General features: G+C 44.9%; 1 protein-coding gene across 7 annotated transcripts in view; it reads left to right on the top strand.

Moving 5' to 3' along the window:
• The window catches only part of LOC138526371 (CD99 antigen-like), a 383615-nt gene that overhangs the window by 105588 nt on the left and 252683 nt on the right, over nucleotides 1-25344 (top strand). The gene's annotated exons all lie outside the window — the stretch shown is intronic.

The raw sequence follows: 25344 nt of genomic DNA on the forward strand, positions 1-25344 counted from the left end.
CTGGGAAAGGGGGTGGGAACAGCGGAGACAAGGGAGAAGAAAAAAACAAGTACATTAATGGCATAATATCAAGCCAAACATCACAGAACACATTGTTTAGAATGCCAATAATCCAAATGAAGGATAGCAAAACTTAAGGTACATATAGTACACTGAGATAATGGTTGTAGTTGATAAAGGAACCCATAATGTGGTTTCAAAAAGTGAACCTTCCTCAGTTGGGTGCCGTGCAAGCGACCATAGTTTCAGTTAAGTTCCTATGCATCTTGAAAACAAATGGAGATGCTTAAATTCGGTCTAGCTAGAGAGGAAATATTGAAATTACCGATGAGGCCAAATTGTATGCTTGAGGCGGGAAACTAACATACTTGTGTTAGGTATAATGGTGTAGAAATGGAAAATTCTGCACATTTTCAGATTGAGGTCCAAAACTGATCTTATTTGAAAGCAAGTATTCAATAACATTAGGGATACTTTGCATAGTGTAATAATGAAATGGGGTTATAATCCTGGTGTTGGAAACTAAATTCTAACTTGATGGTGTGTTGAGAGAAAACTAGTAGTTGTCATGGTACTACTAATAGTTGTCATGTTACTGGAATAATATATCAGTAACAATTCTTCTTAATTGTTGGGGCTTGATACCGTGCAAGATGAGAACAAATACAAAATATATTCATTCAATATAATGTGGATCAAAGCAATGTATGATGTGAGATTATATTTAGTGATTTGGAGTGGTTCTCCATTTTAGTGGTCCATGATCTGGCTTCCAAAGACGACACAATTGTTTATGGATTTGATTGAGAACTAGTATTACAAGTTTGCGATGTTGCTGCTTAGTTGTCTCCTTCACATCCTGCAAGTCTACTTATTCAATCTGCTCTACACCAAGATAAAGCTGTCCTTTCGTTGTGTTTGTGCAGGATTCCACTTTTGAGGTTCTCTTGAGTCTTGTGGGACCCGAGAATATTTTACTTTTATTTTGCTGGTTTCCCGACTTTGTTTTGGGGTACAGACCCTTGTGTGTTTTTAAGAAAAGGAATGTTAATGCTTTGGTGTTGGAATTTTCATATAGGGTGTCCATTGGGCTACCAATGCGTTAATTTAAATTCTGTACCCCAGCCATTCTACTTTTGGCCATTCTTTGGTCTCAGAGCACCATGAGGCAGACCTAAAATGGCAATTGTGCTGAACACCACTGCACTCACGCTTTGTAGGCTACATCTAAATGGCTTACAGCTCCCAGACATCCCCATTCTGCATCCTGGAGAAAGTGGGCCAGTGTGTTTGGTTATTTTTGTGCCCAGACAAATTTGCTGTCACCAAAACCTGTGTGCTACCCTGGGATGTCAATGTTGGGTTTGCGTAGATGGCCCTGTATGGAAGAGGGTATTGGTGGGACACCCTGGCTTTAGCTCACTCTTATTGGAACTCCTGGAGACTGCTAGTGTAGCTGGCTTGCTGCTGAAGATCCACAGCTGGCCTTAATGGCTCGGCCCGGGGACCTAATTTTCCCCTGTATCCAGCTGGTGAAATCCTTTTTATCGATTTCTTGACTTCACTGCTGTCCTAGCTGGCTAGACAGGCTGTTTTCTTGTATGGCCTTTTCCTTGCCTTGCTGCCAAGCTGTAAATTCCTCCTGCTCAGAGTATCTTGAGGTGTGGAGTGTTCCTTGCCTGGATGAGTGATGGTTCGCTTCCCACCTCAGTTCCTTTTTGGGCCGTACTGGGCCACCTCCTGCCATTTCCCTCATGGGACCATTCTCTAGATGACTGCCTCCTCCTCCCTCTCCTTGCTCTGAACCTTTGGTTGGGTTCCTCCATCGCCCTGGTGCCATCATCGTCACTGCTGCTTCTGATTAACCGGCCATCCTCTTGGGTATCCAGGTTATTGATCTTTTTGGCCCTCTCGGTTCTTGCTGGTTAAAGGCACAAATCCCTGAGTCCTGGACTGATGACCTGCCGTTAACCAGATCTAAAAAGAACCTTAGAACTGTTTCTGGTCCAAAAGCCATGAGCTGTCACTTGAGCCTTATACTGGGGTCCTGATCTATTCTGAATTCTGTTCTTCAGGAGGACCTTGACGTCCGGGAGTTGTGGTGATTTTATATATCACCTTATCTACTGTTTTTTACCATTTACTGGAAAAAGCCTCTGATCTTTTCTGACCGCAGCTCTTCCTGCAATGTTGGTTCTTGAACCCTGTGCTCGACTCTACTTGTAGGTCCCCTCTATGGTCCGCTTTGGCTAGTTGCTCAGTCTGCTTCACCTGTGAAGTCAAATGAGGACTAAACTAACTTTCCACATAACCAAAACCACAAAATAAAAAAGGAAGGTGGGATACATGTCTAACAATTCATAGGGGCCAAACTTCTTAATCCTGACCTGCTAAGGTCTTATAACAAAAGGTGATGGTCTCCCCTGGGAGAATATGGTTCTTCCTCTTCCCTCTCTGACTGATGTTGGTCTCTGTTAAGATGGATTTCTAGAGCCTAGCCTGGTGGACAGATTTTAGGAGGGCACCCTATTTATAGTAAACTGCTAACTGAGAGGTTTTCCAACCCCCAATGAAGATAATGTGGATGAGCAGTGAAGGCCTATCCACAGGAGCGTCCGAGTGGGGTCAGGAACCCGCAATGAGTGCCCACAGTATGGCACACAATAATTCAATTTAAACAGTAAGTATAAAACTGAGGTATTTCGTATCGGCCTTCTGGACACACTGAAGAATACATCTTAACTGGTAGTGTTATAGCACAAAACTATAATATATACATTCACCATAGGTACACAAATGCATTAAAAGTAACTTATTCAGCAAGCGTGTAAGTAGATTAAATGATGGAACCAGTCACAGGAGCCTCAATGTTCCTCCCCTGAAGGGGAGTCTCTGCAGGTTAGTTGCAATACACATGTGATGGTTCAAAATGTTCTTCAATAATTGTACTTCAGGTAACCATTTTACAAAAGGTAAGTAAATGTTTTCTTATATTTCAGGTTACTCTACCCAGGTTCCACCAAAGGAGGAGTGGAAAGGAAAGCAGGGGACCAAGGGTCCTGTTCCCAGTGTTATCCTATGGAGGACAGGGAAGACGGATGCACTGTGTTTACCTACCCCCTGGACCCATCTGGAGGTCGCGAGGGGCTTGATCTTCAGACGTTGGTTCTAGTGAGTGATGCCCAGGAGTTGGTGTGCGAGGATTCTTCTGGTCGGGTACAGCTGCAAGATGCAAACTCTGACGATGAGGAAATGCAAAAAACACGTATGCAGGCCTCCTCAGGACTGGTTGGAGAAAGGCAAGTTCCAGAGATGTCTCCGCAGACAGGCAATGACAGGTGTCCTCAGTCGCAGAAGCTGCTCCAGGACAGGGTCCCTTGATGCTGGGACGCCGAAATTCAGGGAGCAAGCGACTTGTGGCACGAGCTGGCGACCACTGTATTTCCAGGCTTGAACGTGGAATGGCAACGCTTCTGGAGAGGCAGCCCATGATAAAATTGGTCAGTCCACCGGACAGTCCAGGGACACTTCAGAAGGCTCATAAGGGCACGATCGTCGAAGACCTAGTAACTTGTTGATCGCACTAGTCCAAGGGCTGAAGCACCGCTCGGGGTCTTCGGAGATCAGGTAGTCACCCAGGGCTTCACCAGGCCAGACACAGGAAGGAATGCTGAGCCACGTCAGGAGTCCTCTTCGGATCCTCACAGGCTGTGCTTCTTCGAGGAATTCTTAGCTCCAACGATCTGCCGAAATGGCTGCAGAGGTACTCTTCTTGTCCAAAATCCGAGCTGGAAGCAAGTCAAGCCCACCAATGGTAAGGGCCTGCCCCATTCAAACAGCCAGTATTTGTCCAATCAGGCACTACTACTGGTTTCACATTTACCCCACATCTAGACTTTCTGGCACCACAGATGTGGAGTAGGACTGGTGTAGTATGCCTTGGGAGTATTCAACTCTCTGATCTAAACAAAAAAGTACTACCTTTGTCTGCATAACCCTTCCAAATCTTATAAATACTCCTGGCACAAATTGTTTTTAGATATAAGTGCATGCCCCTGATGAATTTGCCCTGACTGTGTGCGTTTGGAATGAGTGAGGAATGAAACATGTTGGCCTGAATGGGCGATGAAGGAGTGTGAGATTGAGTGGTGAATTAATAAGTTTATTCTCATTTTTTAAATGAGTCAACTTTATTCATGTTGGGTTGATAACACAGTTAATTTATACAAATGTTTTTGGTTCGCTGTCTGAGTTTTTAACCCCTTAAGTGCCACCGACGAGCCGGCTCGTCAGTGGAAACTGCTCCAGGTTGCCACCGACGAGCCGGCTCGTCGGTTTTGGCACTCTGCTTTGCTCGATCCCTGCAATGCAGGGATCGAGCAAAATTGTAATCCAACCCCCGGCTAGGGGTCTGGATTACCTTTTAGTTTAACGTCGGCGTTCGTAAAGCACGTCGGCGTGAAACTGAAAGTAAAATCACTGCAGCAGCCATTTTCGGCTGCTGCGGTGAAGAAAGAAGGTAAGAGCCCTTCTTTCTCTGCGTCGATCTCTGGCTGTATTCCAAGCCGGAGATCGAGGCGGGTATTGTTGGAAAGGGGAGATTCTCCCCTTTACAACGATACCCATTGTGTGGCATTGCTGATCGGGCGCAGGGCGCACGATCCGCGGGCAGCAATGTCACCGGATCAATACAGATCAGTTTGTGACGTGGGGGAGGGGTGAGCTGCTTACTAGGTAAGCAGCCCCGTGGCCGCAAAGCATGGGGCCACAGCGCCAGAGACCCCTGGGGGCAGATGATCACTGCCCCCAGGGGTGAATAGGAAAAAAGAAATCGAGGGGAGGTGGGAGGGGGTTTTCGGGCCCTGGGGCCCACTAGACCACCAGGGATATGGCAAAAAATGGTCCCCTTGGAAAGGGGAGGTTCTCCCCTTTCCAAGGACACCATCTACATGAGGCATTGCTGGTCGCGGATCGGCGCAGAGCGCTCGATCCGTGACCAGCAACCCACTGGACCACCATGGATCCGTTTGTGAGTTGGGGGTCCTGCCCCACCTTTTGTGGTGGCCCTCTGCCCCTACCCCAAATGGCTGGGGGGGACCACCTCATAGAGCCCTCCCTGACCCTCCTAGGAAGGGCTGCATGATGTGCCCCCCCTCCGTTCGGTGTGGGTGAGGAGAGGGCCACCACAAATGGTGGGACAGGCCCCCCCAATAGATGGGGCAGTAGGGTTTGGGCACCCTGGGGGCAGATTGGCACACTAATGTGGCCATCTGGGCCAAGCGAAGTTGGGTAAACAAAGAAAATAATACAAAATCGTAGGCTGCTTTTTAGGGGGGGCTGAGGGGCACCCCAAAGGGTCTAGGAGGTTTTTAATGGGATGGGGCATTGGCCCCCTCCCCAGACCTCTGCGCATCCCCATGGGTGTCCTCTTTTGGGAAATGCATGGGGTTCCCTGTTTTCCTGGCTGGCTTCGACACCCTAGGCCCAAATCTGTTGGTTGCCCACATGAACAAAATGGGCAGTGGTGAAAGGCTTGGGGTTACCAGCGGGTTACCCTTTTCCGTTTGCGCCCCGGTAGGTGCACCCACACATGCAAGGTACCTTTTTCGTCGGGACGCCTGTGGGAACGCGAGAAGGTATGACATCTGTTGGCGACGTTTTTCGGTGAGTGGACACAGGGAAATGTGTCTGAAATTGGCAGGAAATGAAGACAATTCTCAGACATTTCGCTCTGGTCACCCACCGAAACATACCACCAAGAACACATGGCTGACCTTCCCGCGTCCCCACACGTGTCCCGATGAAAACGGTACCTCACATGTGTGGGTGCACCTACCGGGGGCGCAAAAGGAAAAGGGTAACCCACTGGTAACCCCAAGCCTTTCGCCACTGCCCATTTTGTTCATGCGGGCAACCTACAGATTTGGCCCTAGGGTGTCAAAGCCAGCAAGGGAAACGGGGAACCCCATGCATTTCCGAAAAGAGGACACCCGTGGGAATCCACAGAGGTCTGACTTGCGCTAATCCGGCTAGAATCTACTACCCAAAACCCCCGGCGAATTCCAAATTTGGGGGTAAAAAACACAATTTCCAGACATTTCACTCTGCTCAACCACCGAAACACGCCGCCAACAGATGTCATACCTTCCCACGTTCCCACAGGTGTCCCAACGAAAACGGTACCTCACATGTGTGGGTTCACCAATCTAGCTGCAAAGGCAAAAGGCTAACCCATTGATAACCACAAAAGGGTTTGGGGAGATAACCTACAGGTTTGGGCATATGGTGTCCAAGCCACCAAGGAAAACTACGAACCCCATGCATTTCTGAAAAGAGGGCACCAGTAGGAATCCACTGAGGTCCAACTTGCGCAAAGTGGACCAGAATGTTTTACCAAGAACCCCTGACAAAGTGAAAAATGTGGGTTTTTTTTGGCACATTTCCAACTTTTCCGGGGCTTCTGGGTAATAAATTCTGGGCCGATTTGCGCAAATCATACCTCTGCGGATTCCCACGGGTGTCCTCTTTTTGGAAATACATGGGGTTCCCTGTTTTCCTTGGTGGCTTGGACACCCGAGGCCCATATCTGTATATTGTGCCGTTCAGCAGAGAGTCTGAAATTCCGGTCTGAAAACAGACTTGGGGGTTACTTGTGTTTTAGGCTTTCGCCTTGGCGCCCTGGTAGGTGCACCCACACATGTGAGGTACTGTTTTCATCGGGACACCTGTGAGAGCGCGGGACGGTAAGCCATGTGTTGTTGGGGGCGTGTTTTGATGGGTGAGCCGAGCGAATGTGCGGAAAATGCTTTTTTTTTCCCACATTTTGGACTTTGCAGGGGTGTCTGGGTCCTAAATTCTGGGGCAATTTGCCCAAATCGTACCTCTGCGGATTCCCACGGGTGTCCTCTTTTCGGAAATGCATGGGGTCCCCTGTTTTCCTTGGTGGCTTGGACACCCGAGGCCCATATCTGTATGGTGTGCCAGTCGGCATAGAGTCTGAAATTCCAGTATGAAAACAGTCTTGGGGTTACTTGTGTTTTAGGCTTTCCCCTTGGTGCCCAGCTAGGTGCACCCACACATGTGAGGTACCGTTTTCATGGGGACACCTGTGGGAACGCGGGACGGTAGGCCATGTGTTGTTTGTGTGGTTTTCATAACGTTTTGACCCATTTGCTGGTGCCCTTTGTCACACAACCCTTTAATTTCCCAAATGTGACCTACATTTAGTCGCTGCTTTAGGCACCATACACTTTTGCAACCTGCACAAGTCACCTACCCTTGAAAAGGTCTGCCTGTGCTCTTTCAAAAAATGTATGCTTGCCGTTCCTCACCACATTGGTTTTCCCGATTTACACATGCTAAGTGCATCTGTTCAGGCCATGAGCGTAAAACTCCTGTGTACTATGGCTCAGTGTTTGGCTTGTGGTATTGCTTGTTTTGTAAAACGCTACAAAAAATTGTGCTCTCCTAACTGCAAGAGTCGGGGGAATGTAGCGGAGCATTGCTTTTCTCACAATTCATAGAAGCCATTGCCGTACCAAGCCAACCATGTCCAACACATACCTTTTTTCGGTCATTTTCCCGCTTTTCCCCCAATCTATGGCAGTTTCCCCTACCTAGTTGTTGCCTGACCTATGCAAATCACCCCTTCCTAAACTTGGAATTTTGTCTACTTTTCAGAAATATATGCCTTTCTGTCCTCAATCGGCTTTCCTACCCTTTTCTTCCATTCCGTCCATGCATGTCCAATTGGCAAAAATGGCCAAAATCGCCTACCTCTCACAAAACGGTTGATAACCCCATCAAAATAATTTTTATTCTGTTTCCACTAAACCTGTTCTTGAAAGCCAGGAAATTGGGGAATTCAGCACAGCAAACCAGTTGTTCCTTCCTAGCTCTTACAAGGAAAAAACAGGCTACTTTGTACATCAGTTTATTGGCATTTTATGAAAAAACCCAAAATGTTCCCCCTTTTTGGTTATTTTCTCTCACCCCCCCCTACAGCAACCTAGGATTCCTGGGTGGCGTTACGACCGCCTATATGTGGGGGAAAAAAGGAGCCAAATTTGGCCGAGATATCTCATGTAACAAAAAAGTTACAAGCCATTGAATGGCCACATTCCGAAATCACCAAAAAAGGCCCTGGCACTGGTGAGAAATACCCATGGCACTTAAAGGGTTAAACCTTTGTTTCTTTTTAGTTTATTTACACCTCCTATCCGAGTGCTTTTTTTGTAGTGGTGCCTTTGTTTATTTGCAATTTTTATCGGATTGTGTCGAATAATTGTAATAACCATGGAATGGGTTGTTTCATTTATTAGTGATTTTTAATTGTTAATGGTACGAATAAAATTTACATTTTAATATTTTTTCTATTGTGTATCACTCAGTGTTAAGTTTGCTGTTTAATCACTCAGTAAACCTGCCCATTAGCTTTGTAGGGTGGTGACCTCTTCCCCATTAGGCTCTTCCCAGGGGAGGTTGGACATCCCTCCTGTGACAGTACACTGTTTACCAAATCAGTAGTTTATGATGTTCAGGCTTACCCAAGTTAGGGGGCCATTTTGGTGAAGCAGTATAAATCTTTTTCCCCTTTTCCTCCTTGTTAGTTGGATTGTGGAGTAGGACTAGAATGTCCCACCCCCTTCCTGGGCCACACACAAAGTCATCGCTAGCCCTTGAATGCATCAGCTTTGCAGGGCAAGTCCAATACCGTAGAAGGGATTTCCTGACCTAGCAAAGCAAGAAGAAGGCCAAACAACAATATGGCCAAAGAAGCAAGTGAACATCTCGTGGCACAGGATTTTTAAGGCACTAGATCGGTTTAGCAGCCATCTGCTATGAACCCGAATGTGCACACAAAAAATAATGCAAAAATTGTGCAAATGTATCGGCTGCCCCCAGCTTGTCTTTAGGCACACATAAAAGTAACCAAAAATCTCAAGTGTAAAAAGCCAGGGTGACGCAGAAGTGTCCCCATTCACTGCAAGGTCATGCGTACAATATTAAAAAGTTAAGAATTCATAAGGGAAACCGTTTCCTAATCTAACAAACATAACAATGTAACAATGAGCAAAAGGCAAGGGAAATGAAGCTGAAGGATTGACTTCCTTTCAAAAAGTCACACCAGGTTTAAAAACAGAGCAAAAAGAATGGGGGCACATAGGAACTATGGAAGAAAAGTTGCAAAAAGAGAAATCTTTCCTAACGGGCTCTGTTCCTGAATTCCCATCTCTCCTAAAACACCCTTTTCTTAAACTCAAAGGTTCTAAAAATGATGGCCAACTCTGTCTCAAAACATACACTTGGTCTGTCCATAGCACTGTGGCTTTCCAACTATAGAAACGGAAACTCAATCGCTTGGCCCAAAAGCAAATCCACAAAACCTTGCTAATTTAGTAAGTGTGTCCCACTCTACACTAGTTCTTTGGGTTACTCGTAGTCTGTGACTTCCTGCCCCCCCCAATCCCCTTCTGATTTCACTAGCATCTTCTCTCCAGAGGCTCTCTGGAAATGAATTTATAATGCCTGTGTTAGGCAAGATTGTATGCAGTACCCTGTGGGAAACGGCACCAGCCTTGTCCTCTTGGCAATAGTTATCCAACCCTTTTGGTATAAGCATGTACTACACAAGTTGGTAGAGTGACTGAGCAGCCAGGCTTATCTCAAGAGGAGTCAATGTGAGCTGTAGGGTTGTAACATAGTTTCACAGTGACGGGTATTCAAATACACACTCAAGGTTTCTTGATCGAACAATTATTTATTCATTTAAGTCAGTTGTATAAGCCTTCTTTAGAAGGGAGCAAAACATATAACACTTTAAATATACTTCAAAATACACACCCTCAGTTTCAATAAATCAGTAGCTATCCTTTTGGGATGACGCACACACTTCCTACACCCTAAGTGACTTTAACGAGGACACTGTGGACATTAATATCACTGGCACAGTTAAAGTAATACTGAGTTTGGTGTCAAATGGAGAAGGTTAGAGGGCGAAAACCATGGTTAACAAGTTTCTCAAACTGCGTACTTTTAAAACTTTTAAAACCCCAATGCAATGTAGATTAACCCTTTCCCAGCTATAGAAGTAAGGAATGTGACTTTTTGGAGGGACAGATCAAAACACAAAATCGGAGGATAGAATCTTTTACGGAGCAAAGACAGCCAATGTCACTTGAACAAAGTCTAGGGGAGCTGAAGTTCTTCTTGAAGGTAAGTAAAAAGTCTTGCACAGTGTTATAGAGTTTTTGTTGTAAAAGAAATCACTGTTGGGCCACAAGCTGGGAAGCAACTCTAGAAAATGCAGTAAAACTGGTCTCAACTGAGAGCAAGCAAACTACACAGCAAGAGGCAAGTACCCCTTAGTTCACAGTACCTTAGGTCTGAAGAAATTGGGTCCAGCTGACTTCTGTTCCTGTTGTAGTATGGCAGATCCTGTTGTTCCTGGGCCTCAGTCGTGGGAACAAGGGGGAAGACATCTGGATGACTCCTGCACTAAGATTCGAACGTCGGCAGCAGCAATGGGCAAATTTCAGATCAGCGCCACTTTGCGGTTTCAGCTTCTTGCGAATAGCACCACTGCGGTTCTCAGATACCTTATGGGCTTTCCTGTCACCTGGGGTCCAGCACTCTGAGGTGGCTCAGGCTCGGTCAGTCCTGCTTCACGGGACTCTCTGGCTACTTTGACAGTACCCCCATCCATAACAAAGATGCATTTCAGCAGAAACAGCAAAATGGCTGCGCTGGCTCTTTTGACCACCGCTGCCTCACACCAAAACTGCGTTTTGCAACTACAAAAAGAAGGCTGCACCATCTTGCCAAGCACATTGGACAGCATGGAACAAGGGGGCACACTGAAAAAGCCTGCCAGTGTGTTGCTTACACGTACAAAATAAGGGGAGTGAAAAAGCAGCGCTGCTTTGCTGCAAGGCCAAAGTTCCCATTGAAAAAGGGAATATTTCACATTGAAAAGGATGCTGCTCTGACACTATTTTCATCTGTTCCTCAACACACTACTTTCATCAGTGAGACCCTGCCATGCCTATTCATAGTGTGCTCCATCAGAAAAGAGCAGTATCCCTGAATGGCAGGCTGTGTCAGCCAAATCTGGGAAAATCAACAAAAGCTTTACTTCAGCTACACGGAAAAACGTTTGACTTTGCTGCAAACTGTCAAAAATCACTACTTTAAAAGAGATTCTAGCTCTCTGTGCACATGTCAATCTCAAGAGACCATGGCCTTGTACAGACTGTTGGGTACAAGAAACTAACTAAGGCAGGTGGAAGAGACAACCCAAATTTGCAAGAAAAAGGCCAGCAGCACTACATGTTTAAATGTACTCTTGCAAATAAAGAAAAATACTTGTTTAAAAGTGTATGTTGGATAAGGCCCTGCCCTTATCTAGCAATGTGAAAGGGTTTTTGCTGTGAAAGATGAGAGATCTTATTCAATAGACTTTATTCTGATTTATAACAAAAATAAATAAAATAAGGAATAAGGCAGTGGCTACAGGGGGAAAAAACACCCAAACAGCTTTCTGCTTGAGGGTGATGCTAGCAACAGAAGGCCCCTCACAGTAGATCCTAGAACACACAAGTGATAATTGCTACCTTGGCAGACTTGGGTCTGGGCTGGGCACTCTTATTATGGAGATCTGGGACACATATGTGTGACGTGAGAAATCGCACCTCCCTGCAACTTCTGCTGGGAGTTTCACAGCCAACTCAAGCCTAGCCTTGGAAGCTATGCCCATATATGGGGAACAATACTGAACATTTGCCTCCAGAGACTATTTTATTATTATCTTTGCAACAGGACTTCGCAAACATGTAAAGTTAGCAGGGTGAATGTAATCTTGTGGTTTATAATTTAAGATGTTGTAGCCTTTACTGCCACCTTGGGAATTGGAATGGCAGAGAATTGGGTATTCCACAGAAAGTGTACATGATGCCAATGTAAGATTTGATACTGACATGCCTAATGATGATCCACACATATGTGTAAAGTTATAGAATTTTAGGCTGATTATTTCACATGAAAAATAACTAAAAATATATAGAAGGGCAAAACAATGTCTTACCAATTGTAGAGTTGGACTGGCATGTTCTGCAGGAAATATGTAACCTATTTATGTAATTTGTTAAGATGCCCCAACTGTACAAATGTGCCATTTGTGGCAAAACTGGATTTTAGCTACAGTAACTGTGGGAGGTTCTGAACATTGTAAAACTCAAATAAAAAATCTGATATCATGCCCTTGAAAGCCAACCAGTTGAGAGCAACGCGTCAACCATTACCCCTGACCAATCCAGTTGTTTAGAGGCGTGCTTAGCTAAGCCTGCCCTGCCATATAATTCGATGATGTCACCATGATGCTCTATGAAAAGGGTGCCCGACAGAACTCTGGACCGACTCTTTTAATTTCCTGCACCTCCGTTCCTGAATTTCTACCTTCATCTTGCCAGACTCCAGATCCCACTGCAAAGCCAAAGAATAGCTGATTCCAGATCTCACTGCAAGGCCAAAGCATTGCTGACCATGCAAGGCCTCAATCTTGAAACCCCACTAAAAAATCCCAATACCCAAAGGGAGAAGCTGTGGTATTCTTTTCAGGAAGCATCCTGAAACCAGACCGGCTCCTTGCCCACTAGCTGCATACCCGCTGCAGCCCTGCCATCCAGCTGTCCTGATTATACAGTGACAATACCTTTGCCCAGCTGTCTTTTGCCAGGAGCGTCCGCTTTCTGGTGACCAGAATCTTTTGTGACCAGAACCGGTTGACTGTCCAAAATCCCAGATTCAAAAGTGGACTGTGAGTAGGACACATAGTCTACCCCATCTTGACTTTTATCTTTGTTCCACTCTCTAGGCAATCCTAACCATACCCTGATAACTTGTATAGACTGTTCTAATTCTCTGTGCACCCTGTTCTTGTTTTCAAGTGTTAGCGCAGTTCTTTCATTCATCTTCTCGAGTAACTCCTTAGTCATATTTTGAGCAATCAAACTAATTTCCACATAAAGTTGTATGCTGGGGTGACAAGGTTGACGTTGCAAATCAACCTTGGATCTTACTGTGTATTTAGTTTAAGTAAAATTGCCTTTCTTTCAAAACCGAACTGCTTTATTTTCCTTAAAACGAACCTCATTCTACCTTCCAAATCTCTCTTAATTCACCAGCTATAACCCTCCTTTCACTTCTACATTATCACTATGCTATACATCTATTACCCTACCAAAAAACTGTTTTCTGATTGTTTTTTCACCCATTTTGTGTAAAACCCATTTTTAACATTTAAAGCTGAAAGTCTAAATGTTTTCAATTTCAATCTGTTTTGTGAACTGTATGCATTTGTGATACTTTGCCTGATGGTTGATAGTGATATAACATCCCTAATACTGTGATAAAACATATGTTTATCATTATTTCAGCACACATATAATTATTTACAGAATCCGAGTGTCATTTTAGGCCTTTGCAAAAGAATTAGTCTGTTTTTGCCTCTTATTTGTGAGGGTCAGATTTTGATTCTGTTTGCTGCCTCTTATCCCTGACTACCTGCTGCTTCTTTCTATCCACTCAGAGTTCGATTGTGGGTTGAGGGAACATTGCAGGGGGAAACCTTAACTTTGGTGCTATCTATCCTAATTTACAAAGTGCTCCTATTCATTTGTGCTTTTGGATATGTTTTACTAGAAGTTTAACCAAGTGCTTTGCTTTCATTTCCATTGTCATAATCACCCCATTGGTGATTGCTGCCCAATATTATAATTTGTGTGAATTTGTGAACTTAAAAAAAATTAATATTGTATTTTCACCAACCGGCCTGGTTCATGGTCCATTGCGACCCAGGGTATTTGTAAAAGGGGTTGTGAGACGGGTCGGGTACCGGCTCAATTTGAATTTGTTGACATTAAAGAAAAAGCATTCCTATTGAGCACCACATTCCAGGCTAACACCAAGTGTCCTGGTCCAGTGTGTGACACCCGATTGAATCCTTAACAAGCCTGGAGGATCTTCCTGGAGCTACGGTCTGGCTGAACGATACACTCGATACTGTTGTTCCTCTCCCAGGCAATCGGTTCCTGCAGCAGCAATGGAAAGACAGCCAGCTCCTGAGGATGTCTAGATGAGTTTGTCTTGGGGTCGATTGGTCCCACCAACCCAAGGGGTGAAGTCGTCCTTTGCAGGGCTTCTCTAGTTGAGGAGAATGCAGCGCTTCAGCAGGGCTTCACCGGGCAAACCAACGGTCCAGGAGTTGCAGCAAGCATCTCTCCCAAGTTGTTCTTCGGATTCCTTCGTCCAGTGGTCGACTCTGCCTTCCAAGCAAAAGACCTCGCCTTTCATGCAGGTTTCTCCCATTCATTTGCAGACTAGCTGTCAATCACACAGCAGGGTGGCTGTCCTCCAAGGACAGCCAGCCAATCACTTTTGGGTGCTTTCCTGTAACCAAGGGGAGTTTTGTGCACCTCCCTTACTAATTGCACCTGCCAGACACACTTCAGCAGTGAACCTCGCCAAAGACAAAACGAACAAAGGGACTAAACCTGGTTTGGCTAGCAGTGTACATCTCAAGAAGGACCTTTACAACAAGAAATGGTAAGAAAGAAGACCGAGGACATTTTGACAAAATGGGCACCCATGTGTGCTTTACTGTAGCTGCAATTGTAGGCCATGGTAAAAACACTTAATGGTAGTAAAATGTAAACCACTGCCACCAGCTATTAATTGTAGAAAGGGTAACATAAAAATGTTACATGAGAAACTAGACCAAGAGGATACTAAGTAACCCCTCCAGCACCCTATGGTAAATAGTGTGTGCTGGGTCTAGAAAGTTACAAGTGAAAGTAAACTGTAGATAAACAGTAGTATATCCAGAAGAAGGTATTTAAACCTTGTGGAAATCTGAAAGACTTCCCTGTGCCACTGCACTGAAGGTGCTGTGTGACACAATTTAAAAAGATGATGCCAATGGAGTTTCTCAGACTCCAAAACCAAAGGAAACTGAGTTCAAATCGCAGAAAAATACATGAGCGAGTGGGAAAAAGGTCTCGCTCTCTCTGGGATAAAAAGAAATTCCTAAAGTCCAGCATAAGTTCTGAGGGTCTCTAAGGTAGAAGGGAATTAGCACATTTCTGAGACTTCTCCCGAACAGCCTATTCCTGCAGCTTCCTGTCTTCCCGTCACAGGGACTGGCCTTTGTATCTGACTTCTCGCCACTTCCTTCCACCTCTCAGATCTTTCCCAGGTCCTTGGTATTGGTACTAACTAGTATCAGCCTTTCAGATCCATTCCCAGCCACCAGGCTCTCTGCTCTCTTCTTGGACATGAGCCTTTGAGCCGTTCAATGTGTTTTTCATTATTTGTAGTGGAGATAAGTACTTGTTTTGGGCAGAATTCAATTTTTTGAGGGTTCTGCAGTCTCATTTTATTGGACCCCTAATCCTTTTGCTTTCTCCACCCCTTTTATTGTTTGTTATTTGTTGCTGAGTGTCGCGGTACAATTGGTAGGGTCTACCACCCTTAAATTACTGAATGTAATCTGAAAGTAACCATTGGTTTTTACCCCCCAAGAATAGGTGTGACCTATACTGAATGTGTATGAAAAGGATCGACTTCCCTAGAACTAATGTTAGGTGTTCCAAATAAGGTTATATGCTTTGGCCTTTGTACCTTCAAGGTGTCGTGATAGGTGTTGTGTGTTTATAATTGTGTTTATATATAATGTGATGGTACTTATTTCCCCCAAAATGTATATGGGCCTACTTGTCTATATAAATAAAAATGTAAATGTTTGTTTGTTCAAAATCTTAAATCTCTGAAAGTTCTTCACCGATTGCTTTGAAATTTTGACACGTTGCATTCGAATAGGTGCGTGTTTTTATGTACCTACTATACATAGATGTCACACCTGTGACAGGTAAAAACATGCCTTTTCTGAAAAACGGCGCCATCTGTTGGACGTAAAAGCAGCTTCAGATCTGCTTAGTTCTCAACAAAATGAACGCGACAGGCTTAGAGTGGCTGAAAGACGTCAACGAGAAACAGCAGATCGGCATCAAACACGACTCTGTGCTCAGCAATCCCGCGATTACAATCGGCTTGCATTCCGGTACAACCCAGCTGATGATTATAGTTTGAGCCGGCATGTTCTCATATGCACCATGACTGAAGTGTCCTTATTGCAAGGCTCTGAAATTTAATGGAGAAACAAAAGGAATGTGTTGCGCCTTTGTGAAAATTAAACTGCCTCAACTTGGAGAACCGCCAGAGCCATTAAAAACTTTGCTTGCTGGATATACCGCTGAATCAAAGGATTTCCTATCTAACATCAGGAAATACAACTCACGCTTCCAAATGACGTTGTTCGGTGCAGAAATCGTAACGGCTCAATTCATGACAACTTGCGTTTGCAATCGCCATCAACAAAGCTCGAGGCCAATCTTTAAAATTGTGCGGTTTAGATGCTTCTCACATGCACAATTATATGTTGCATGTTCTACAGTCGGCATATCTGCACAGACAATGGAACAACAAAAAATATTGTACACCAACAGGCATTGTGAAATTAAACATATTAGAAACGTGCACTTTTTCCAGACTGAGCCACAGCAATGCATGGCCGGGGACAGCTAGTATTTAAATAAAACCTTTACAATACATAATGTTTCTTTGGACCATTTTGTATTACAATTTCATTTGTACTGATTCTACAGCCCTTTCTCCCTCCTAAAATGAGCCCGGCTGCTCTGTCTACTTTACCAACAAACTAATGTGGTGCAGCCTTATACTAAGAGTGAAGTCTTGTACTGTCTCAATTAAATGTTTTTGATGAAGGTGGGTAGAACTTTAGAAAAACTGTCCTAACAGTGACACCCACTCTATTCTCATTACCGGGTCGCATCAAAGGTTAAAGCCCACCAAGAATATCCTGTAAATGGGGACCGACTGCCTGGGAAGAAATGGCCGCAAAAACACCCCCATTGAGATCTTGCTCAACTGTGCTGTTAAAGCAATTCGCCCACCTTAGCCGCCATATTATGGCATGTTCAGTGGGCCTTATCTCTAGCCGGGCTAACACTTGCCAACTACTACTGGCCAGAGACTGGCCCCACATCTCAGGAGGATCACTGTATGTTCAAAGGACACCACTCTGGACCCTAATAAGCTGGAGATAAGCAAGTAATCCAGCGTAGAGCAATGGCAACCATTTAACCACTTATCATTAGGTGGCCTATCGTCCAAAATGTTACGATTCAAGAGAATTGGGGTCACCATCCAGGCAAGCGTGGAACGATATAACCCTGGTTCTAGCAGTCTGCGAAAACTGTCTAGTAGTTCCCACTGAGTACCAGACTTCATCCAGGCTTTCAGAGTTAAAATCACCCAATACCATAAATCCCACATGCCTCCCGCATTGTTTGTCAAACAATAAGATTCAAACACCTTAGTAATCACACAACAGAGATCTAGCACAGTAGGAACAACCGGTTAAAATACACATTTAAAACTATTAACCATCTCCATGCAACTTCTAGGTCATTCCACCATGTTATTGTAATGCCTAACATGTCAGAGCGACCCAGGCATAAGTTTTCCACACTTGACCTTGGTGAGTCCTTCGTGGCTCACAATAGACCCCCGAAGGGCTTGCCTTTTTAAGCCCTCCTTGGCGGGTTCAAACAAAACAGAAAATCCACCCAAAAGAGGGGTGTCTATCATGAGTGTCTTTTGTAGACTGAAGAGAACTGCCATTTCCCAAATATCTTTTTTTTAAAAAAACCTCTGGGTTTTAATAAATTTTTAAAGTCGTGCTCTGAATTTTAAACATTGTAACTAATTTAGATAGCTCTATTTGTCCCTGAAATGTATGAACAAGGAACCTGTTCCTAAAATGTTCTAATACGTCATGAAAGTCTTTGATTTAACATTATTTCCTACCCTCTAATACTTCCATGCCTTAGCCGGTGTGCATTTGCATTCATTTTAATATTGTCAGGGGCAAAGGGGGACCACATGTGTGAGTATTGTTATAGTCCTTAGGAGTTTCCAGAGTTTTTCTCCCTCCCTGGTGGTAACCTTTTTATTCCCCTTTTTCTTCTATCCCCTACCTATGTGTTAGATGCGGACAACCACATCTAGGGCTTGGACCTATACTGCTGTTAGGCAAGATTGTATACAGTACCCTTTGGGTGCACTACAATAACCCTGACCTCCTGGCAATAGGGACCCAACATTTGGTATAAGTCTGAACTACGCACGTTGGTAGTGCGGCTGAGCAGCCAGGCTGATCTTAAGAGGGGTCAATGTGAGCAGTAAGTTTATAACACAGAGCTTCAGACAACAGTTATTCAAATAAACACTTATACTGAAGGTTTCTTGATTAAACAATTATTTATTTAACAATCAGTTTGTTTGGGAGAATTCTCAAAATGTGCTAATTCCTCTCTACATTAGAGACCCCCCAGCTCTTTTGCTGTACTTTGGGACTTTGAACTTTCTAAATCTGTTTGTTTTCTGTATTTATTTCTTTTGATTAGGGAGTTTTAGACAACTCCCAAGGCATCATCTTCTTTGTGTCACACAGCACCCTCAGTGCAGTTGCACAAGGTTGTCTTTTAGACTTCCAGAAGGTTTAAATACCTTCTCTGGGATGAACTACTGTTTCCCAAAGAATGTAAGGTTAAATTGACTTTACTAGTCTTTTTAAATTCCTAGACCCAGCACACACTATCTTACAATAGAGTACTGGAGGGGTTACCTAGTATTCCCTATGTCTAGAAACTCATGTAGCAGTCAAATGCTACCCTTTCCTATAGAAATGGCTGGTGGCAGTGGTTTTACAACAAACTGCCATGATTTTTCCCGACTGCAAACACTGGTAGCTAAAATATCGCGGGAGCCATCTTGTTTTTCAAGATGGCGCCTTGAACCCCTTTGTTAAAACGGGTCCCGGTCTTCTTTTTTCGCCATTTCTTTTTGGAAAGGTCCTTCTAGTGTTTGTCTCTGCGCGCCAAACTAGGTTTGGTCCCTTTGTTTCCATGCCTTTGGCGGGCTTCAGGACTGAAGACCACCTCTGGCGTCTGAGTGTCTGGGGTGGGCAGGAAGTGAGGGTGGTGCCCGAAAATCCCTGTGCTTCGTCTCCTAGGAGACCCAAATGCACTGATGAGTGATTGGCTGGCTGGCTGGCTGACTGTCCGGCAAGGATAGCCACCCTGCTGGGTGAATGGCAGCTAGGCTGGAATGAAAGGGAGAAAACTGTTTAAAAGGCGAGTCTCTTGGACTGGAAAGCAGAGTCGACCACTGGAACGAAAGAACCGAAGACGAGCTGGAAGAGGACGGCTGCTGCAACTCCTGGACCGTTAGCCCGGTGAAGTCCTGCTGCAGGTCCGAATTGCCAAGTTAATCTCGACAGAGAAGACCCTTCAAGGACTTCCTTGTTGAGTGGACCAATCAACTCGTAAGCCACCTGGATACCATTCTCGGAGCTTGTTAGGATTAACCAGGGAGGACACCAGCTTGTGTGCTTGACTACAGCTATTTTGAACTGAAGTAACTCAATTTTGTCTGCGTTTTCTGATGATCCTGTGCAGTTCAGGAGTCCCCCCGACGTCTTCCCTTTTGTCCCCACGACTGAGGCTCAGGAACAATGAGATCTGCAGGAACTGCCAGGAACCAGTCTTACTGTGTCAACCCGATTGAGAGAACTCTTCTCTTGCGGTGAAAGTTCGAAAACTTTCCCAACTTGCAGGCTTAATTAGCTTGTGACCCAACATATGATTCTTTTTCGTACAAATTACTTCTGAGAACTTTGGCAAATACTTTACCGTTTACTACAAGAACTGCTCTTTCCTGTCCATTGACTTTGGCCTAGGCCTACTGAACTGAATCGAGTCCTCTAGTGAACTGAAACTCTTTGCACTGACTAAGAAAGTATTTGTGTGATCTATTCTATTAACTTGTGCCTTTGCCCTCCTATTTAAAGTAACTGAAATGCTATTTTGCTCCTATTTCCGGGGAGCCTAATTTACTCAGAAACGTTTTGGTTTGGTGTTGAAGTTTATTTGTGTATGATATTAAGTTCTCTCCTTCTAGTGAATGTTTTCTAAATGATTGTGTAATACATTTTTTACCAAGAAACCTTGACTATAAGTGTCTGTCTACTTGAACCACTGTGATTGTAAGATCTGTGTAATCTCTTGTACTGCTCACATTCCCTCTTGAGACAAGCCTGGCTGCTCAGCTCGCTACCGCAAACTGTGTAGTACAGACTTATACCAAAGGTTGGTTTTGCTTGCACCTGTAGTCCTAATTGTATGTGGTGGTCCCAGAGGGTACTGCATGCAATTCTGCCTAACACAAGGTAGCCCAAACTCAGAGCTCGTCAGCCACAGGGCGGTTCCAATGCCTTTCCGAAGGCTTTTCTTCGTAGGACTCAGAGCTGACGTCGAGAATGGGTGTGCCCTCCACTCTAAGGGTTGCAGCTTCTTCGCAGGACAGCTGGAGATCTTCCACGGGACAGGGCTCTACTAGGCCAGCAGCAGAAGATGGTCACCAAGCCTTATTCTGACGGGTCCACTGTCTCCTCGCAAGTCTTGTAGCTTGACAGGAGTCTTGGCTCCTTCTTACAGGATCTCTCTAGTGGGTGCCGGGGTCCTCTTCTTATCCTAAAAGCCAGTTAAGGGCTGAAACTCCCACTAGCCAATGGCAGGTCTGGTTCACGCACACACCCCAGCAGTGGTTCAATCGGGACCACTGGCGGCAAAACTCACGCATACCACTCCGACCGTGTCACCAGTTTGGGGCTTGGGGCCCGACGGCCCCAGCCCACTTCCTGGCAGCAAACACACATAGCCCTCCAATAGCCTGCCAACATGACCAAAGGACAATCGAAAAACCTTGTGGCATGGCCATGTTTGACCACTAGTCACAGTTAGAAACCAGACGTGGTAAGGCCAAAACAAAATGCACCAAAAAGTAGTAGAAAATAACTGCTGCTTTGTCCAATTAAAAAGCCTAGAGGAATCAAAGATCCTCTGAGTGTTAGTCTAGGGCAAAACGAAGAGTACCCCATTGTACTGCATCGTAAGATGCCTTGTACAATGATAAAAAGTTACCACAAGTGATAACTAGTTACTAAAAGTAGTAACAAAGTAACAAGACTAAGGGGAACCATGTTTCCCAGTACTGACAGCCTGAAGGACGTATCTGTTTCCCCACAAAAGATCAGCCAAAGTCAGTGTAGTGAAACATGAGGCTTTACTGGAATGTAGAAGGAACAGGTCAGATACTAAAATAAAAGCAAAGGTTTGGGGGTCCATAGAAATGGAAGGAAATGTGGAGTAAACAAAATACAAGATGCCCAAAGGACAGGTGTTAGGCAAAGTCTGAATGCAGTACCTTCTGGGAACACTACACACAACTAGGACTACAGCTGTAAGCAAAACCAACCTTTGGTATAAGTATGTAGTACACAGTTTTTGGTAGCGGAGCTGAGGAGCCAGGCTTATCTCAAGGGGGAATGTGAGCTGTAATGATGTTACACAGAGGTCTACAATCACAGATGTTCAAATAAACTCGAAGGTTTCTTTGATAAACACTTATTAATTTATTCAACAGTCAGTTATGAAACATTCACTAGGAGGCAGGATCATACACATACTTCAGTACTAATCACTTTAAGTTTCTGAGTCATTCAGACTACTTTGAAGGAGGAGCAAAATGGCATTCAGAATACTTTGTAGTAGGAGCAAAAAGGAATAGGTTATTCAGAACATGAAAGGTTACAAGTTATTCATAGACGGCGCAAATATTTACAGTTCACCAGAAGTCGATTCAATAAGTTAGGCCAAAATCAATGGGCTAAACTCTTGGATAGGGTAACAGTTCTGGTAGATGAATGGAAATGTCTTGGCACAAGTTCTTATGCGTAGTTTGTAGCAAGACGAATTATATGTTGGGTTAGGCCATTATTTGATTAGGCCTGTGAGTTGGGAATATTTTAAGAAATTTCACCGCGAGAGGTAAGTACTCTGTCTGATTTTACAGTAACTTTACAAATGAAGAAAAAGATGCAGCTGTTGACCTCTCTTGCTGGCAGTTCCTGCAGATCTCGCTGTTCCTGGGCCTCAGTCGTGGGGACAAGAGGGAGGACGTCAGGGGAGGGAATCCTGCTCTGGGACTGGGCAAAAAAGCTGGCAACTGGCAAATCTTAAACTCCGGTAGCTCTAGTCAAGCACACAAACTGGTGTCCCTCTCACTGGTTATTCGGTTTCCTGCAGCACTCTGAGGAAAATACAACCAGCTCTGAGAATGGTATCTAGGTGGCTTAGTGTGGAGTTGATTGGTCCCACCAACTCAAAGGGAGAAGTCGTCCTTGCAGGGCTTCTCTGTCGAGATGAACTTAGCGATTCACACCTGCATCAGGGCTTCACCGGGAAAACCAAAGGTCCAGGAGTTGCAGCAGCCGTTCTCTTCATGCTCGTCTTCAGTTCTTTCGTTCCAGTGGTCGACTCTGCCTTCCAAGACAAGAGACGCACCTTTTATCCAGTGTCCTCCCATTCATTCCAGCCTAGCTGCCACTCACCCAGCAGGGTGGCTGTCCTTGCCGGACAGTCAGCCAGCCAATCACGCCAGGGTGCATTTGGGTCTCCTAGGAGACTAAGCACAGGGAGTTTTGGGCACCTCCCTCACTTCCTGCCCACCCAGACACTTGGGCGCCAGAGGCGGTATTCAGTCCTGAAGCCCAGCAAAGGCGAATGAACAAAGGAACCAAACCTGGTTTGGTGCGCAGAACAAATCTCTAGAAGGACCTTTCCACAAAGAAAGGACGAAAAAAGACCGGACCTGTTTTTACAGAGGGGGCTCAGACGCCATCTTGAAAAACATGGCTCCCGCGACTTAATACTACTGGTATTCGCGGTCGGGGAAAAATCATGGTAGTTTGTTGTAAAACCACTGTCGCCAGCCATTTCGAGAGGAAAGGGTAGCATTTGACTGCTACATGAGTTTCTGGACACATGGGATACTAAGTAACCCCTGGCTCTAGGAATTTAAAATGACTTAAGTCAATTTCACTTCACTTTGCTTACTCTGGGAAACAGTAGTTTATCCCAGAGAAGCTATTTAAACATTGGGAAAGCCTGAAAAGGTTTCTCTGTGCCACTGCACTGAGGTATCTGTGTGACACACATGAAAAGATGATGCCTATGGGGTTGTCTAAAACTCCATAACCAAAGAAAACGCAAGAGTAAAACATATTTCAAAACACAAGAGTGGGGGAAAAAGGGTCACTCTCTCTCCAGGTAAAAACATCAAGTCCTCCAAATCCAGCAAAGTTGCTGGGGTCCTCTAAAGTGAAGGGAATTGGCACATTTATGAGAATTCTCGCTCACAAGGAGATCACATTTAAGGGAGAAGCTATGGTCCCATAGTTCTCAATGAAGTTCCTATAGTAACCAGTGAGGCCTAGGAAGGCTCTCACTTTGGTTTGAGTAGTAGGGGTGGCCCAGTCTTGTACAGCTTGTACCTTGCTAGGCAATGGCCTTATTTCACATCCTCCTACCTCATGTCCAAGGTAGACCGCTTTACTCTGACCAATTTGACATTTACTTGCCTGCATGTTCAGATTGGCCTGCTCAAGAGCCTGCAATACATATCCTAAGTGGTCAACATGTTCTTTCCAAGTAGGGCTGAACACTGCAATGTCATCCAAGTATGCCATGCAGAAGTCATCCAAGTATGCCATGCAGAAGTCCTCCATCCCATTCAGAACATGATTCACCATCCTTTGGAATGTAGCAGGCACATTGTTTTAATCCAAAAGGCATAACCTTAAACTGGTAGAGGCCTGTTGGGGTTGAAAAGGCACTTTTCTCCTTGGCATGGTCTGTCAAGAGTTATTTGCCAATAGCCTGATGTTAGGTCAAATGTACTGAGGTACATGGCTGAACCAAGTTTGTCCACCAGCTCATCTGTCCTAGGTAAAGGATGGGGATCAGTCTTTGTGACTGCATTGAGGGCTCTATAGTCCACACAGAATCTCAATTCCTTAGATCCTGCCTTTGGTACTAGCACAACTAGACTAGACCAAGCATCTTGTTCACCTCTTCCTTTATGTGGGTTCTTAGATGGTCTGACATTCTGTAACCTCTGCTTTTAAAAGGTAAACAGTCACCAGCGAGAATCTCATGCTGGCCCCAAGGGGTCAAGCCTGGTGATGGTGAAAACAGAGGGGCAAACTGATTTAACAGAGCTTTGCACTCCTCCTGTTATTCCAGTGTCAGATCAGAAGAGAGATTTAACTCCTATCTTTTCATCTAAAGGTTGTCCACTGAGAAGGTCTGGTAGAGGCTCACTCTCATCCTCCTCCTGATCAGAGGCAAGAAGCAAAGCTCCCAGGTCTGGTCTAGAGACATAGGTCTTTAGTCGGTTGGTGTGAAAGTCCCTGGGGTCCTCCTTAGGATTGCCGAAGTCCACCAAATAATTGACACCTACGTTTTCCCACAACCTTGAAGGGTCCAATCAATTTGTCCTGCAAGGCCCTAAGCCTTGTAGGCACCATAACAAGAACTAGCTGGTCTTGAGTAAATTCAACCATGTTGGCCTTCTGGTCATGCCAATGCTTCTTCAGAGCTTGAACTGCTTTCAAGTTTTTTGAAGCTTCTGTCATCATGTGTGTCATTCTCCTTCAGAGACTTAACGTAGTCAGTGAATCTCACTGGCTTGTAGGAAGGAGCACTCTCCAACCCCTCCTTGATTAGGGCCAATGGACCTCTAACCAGATTACCATAGAGAAGCTCAAAAGGACTGAATCCAGCCCCTTCCTGAAGGACTTAACTATAAGAAAAAACCTCTCTACCAACCCATTTGTCTGGCGATGGTAGGCAGTTGAGAACTTGTGGGTCACTCCAGTTTTTCCTCATGTTCTGCATGTAGTGGGACATAAAATTTGATCCCCTGTCAGAGATAACCTCCTTAGGAAAACCTACTCTGATAGAAATACCAAGTAGGATCTTGCCAACTGCCCGAGCAGTAACAGTCCTCATAGGTATAGCTTCTGGATACCTGGTAGCATGGTCTACCACAACCAATCTAAATCTGTTGCCTGAAGATGTAGGAGGGCCTAAGGGTCGATTCCTACCCTCTCAAAAGGAACTCCCACCACTGGGAGGGGCACCAAAGCTGCCACATCCTTGGCTCCACTCTTGCCAGATGTCAAGTGTGACAGCTTCTACAGAATGTATCTACATCAAACCCAACTTAGGCCCGTAGAACTTAGGCCTATAGAGCACTCTTTTACTTGGTCTTCTTAAAACCTAAGTGACCAGCTAAAGGAATCTC

This window comes from Ambystoma mexicanum, chromosome 7p, assembly GCF_040938575.1.
Source record: "Ambystoma mexicanum isolate Mex_15411 chromosome 7p, UKY_AmexF1_1, whole genome shotgun sequence".
NCBI classification, from domain to species: Eukaryota; Metazoa; Chordata; class Amphibia; order Caudata; family Ambystomatidae; genus Ambystoma; species Ambystoma mexicanum.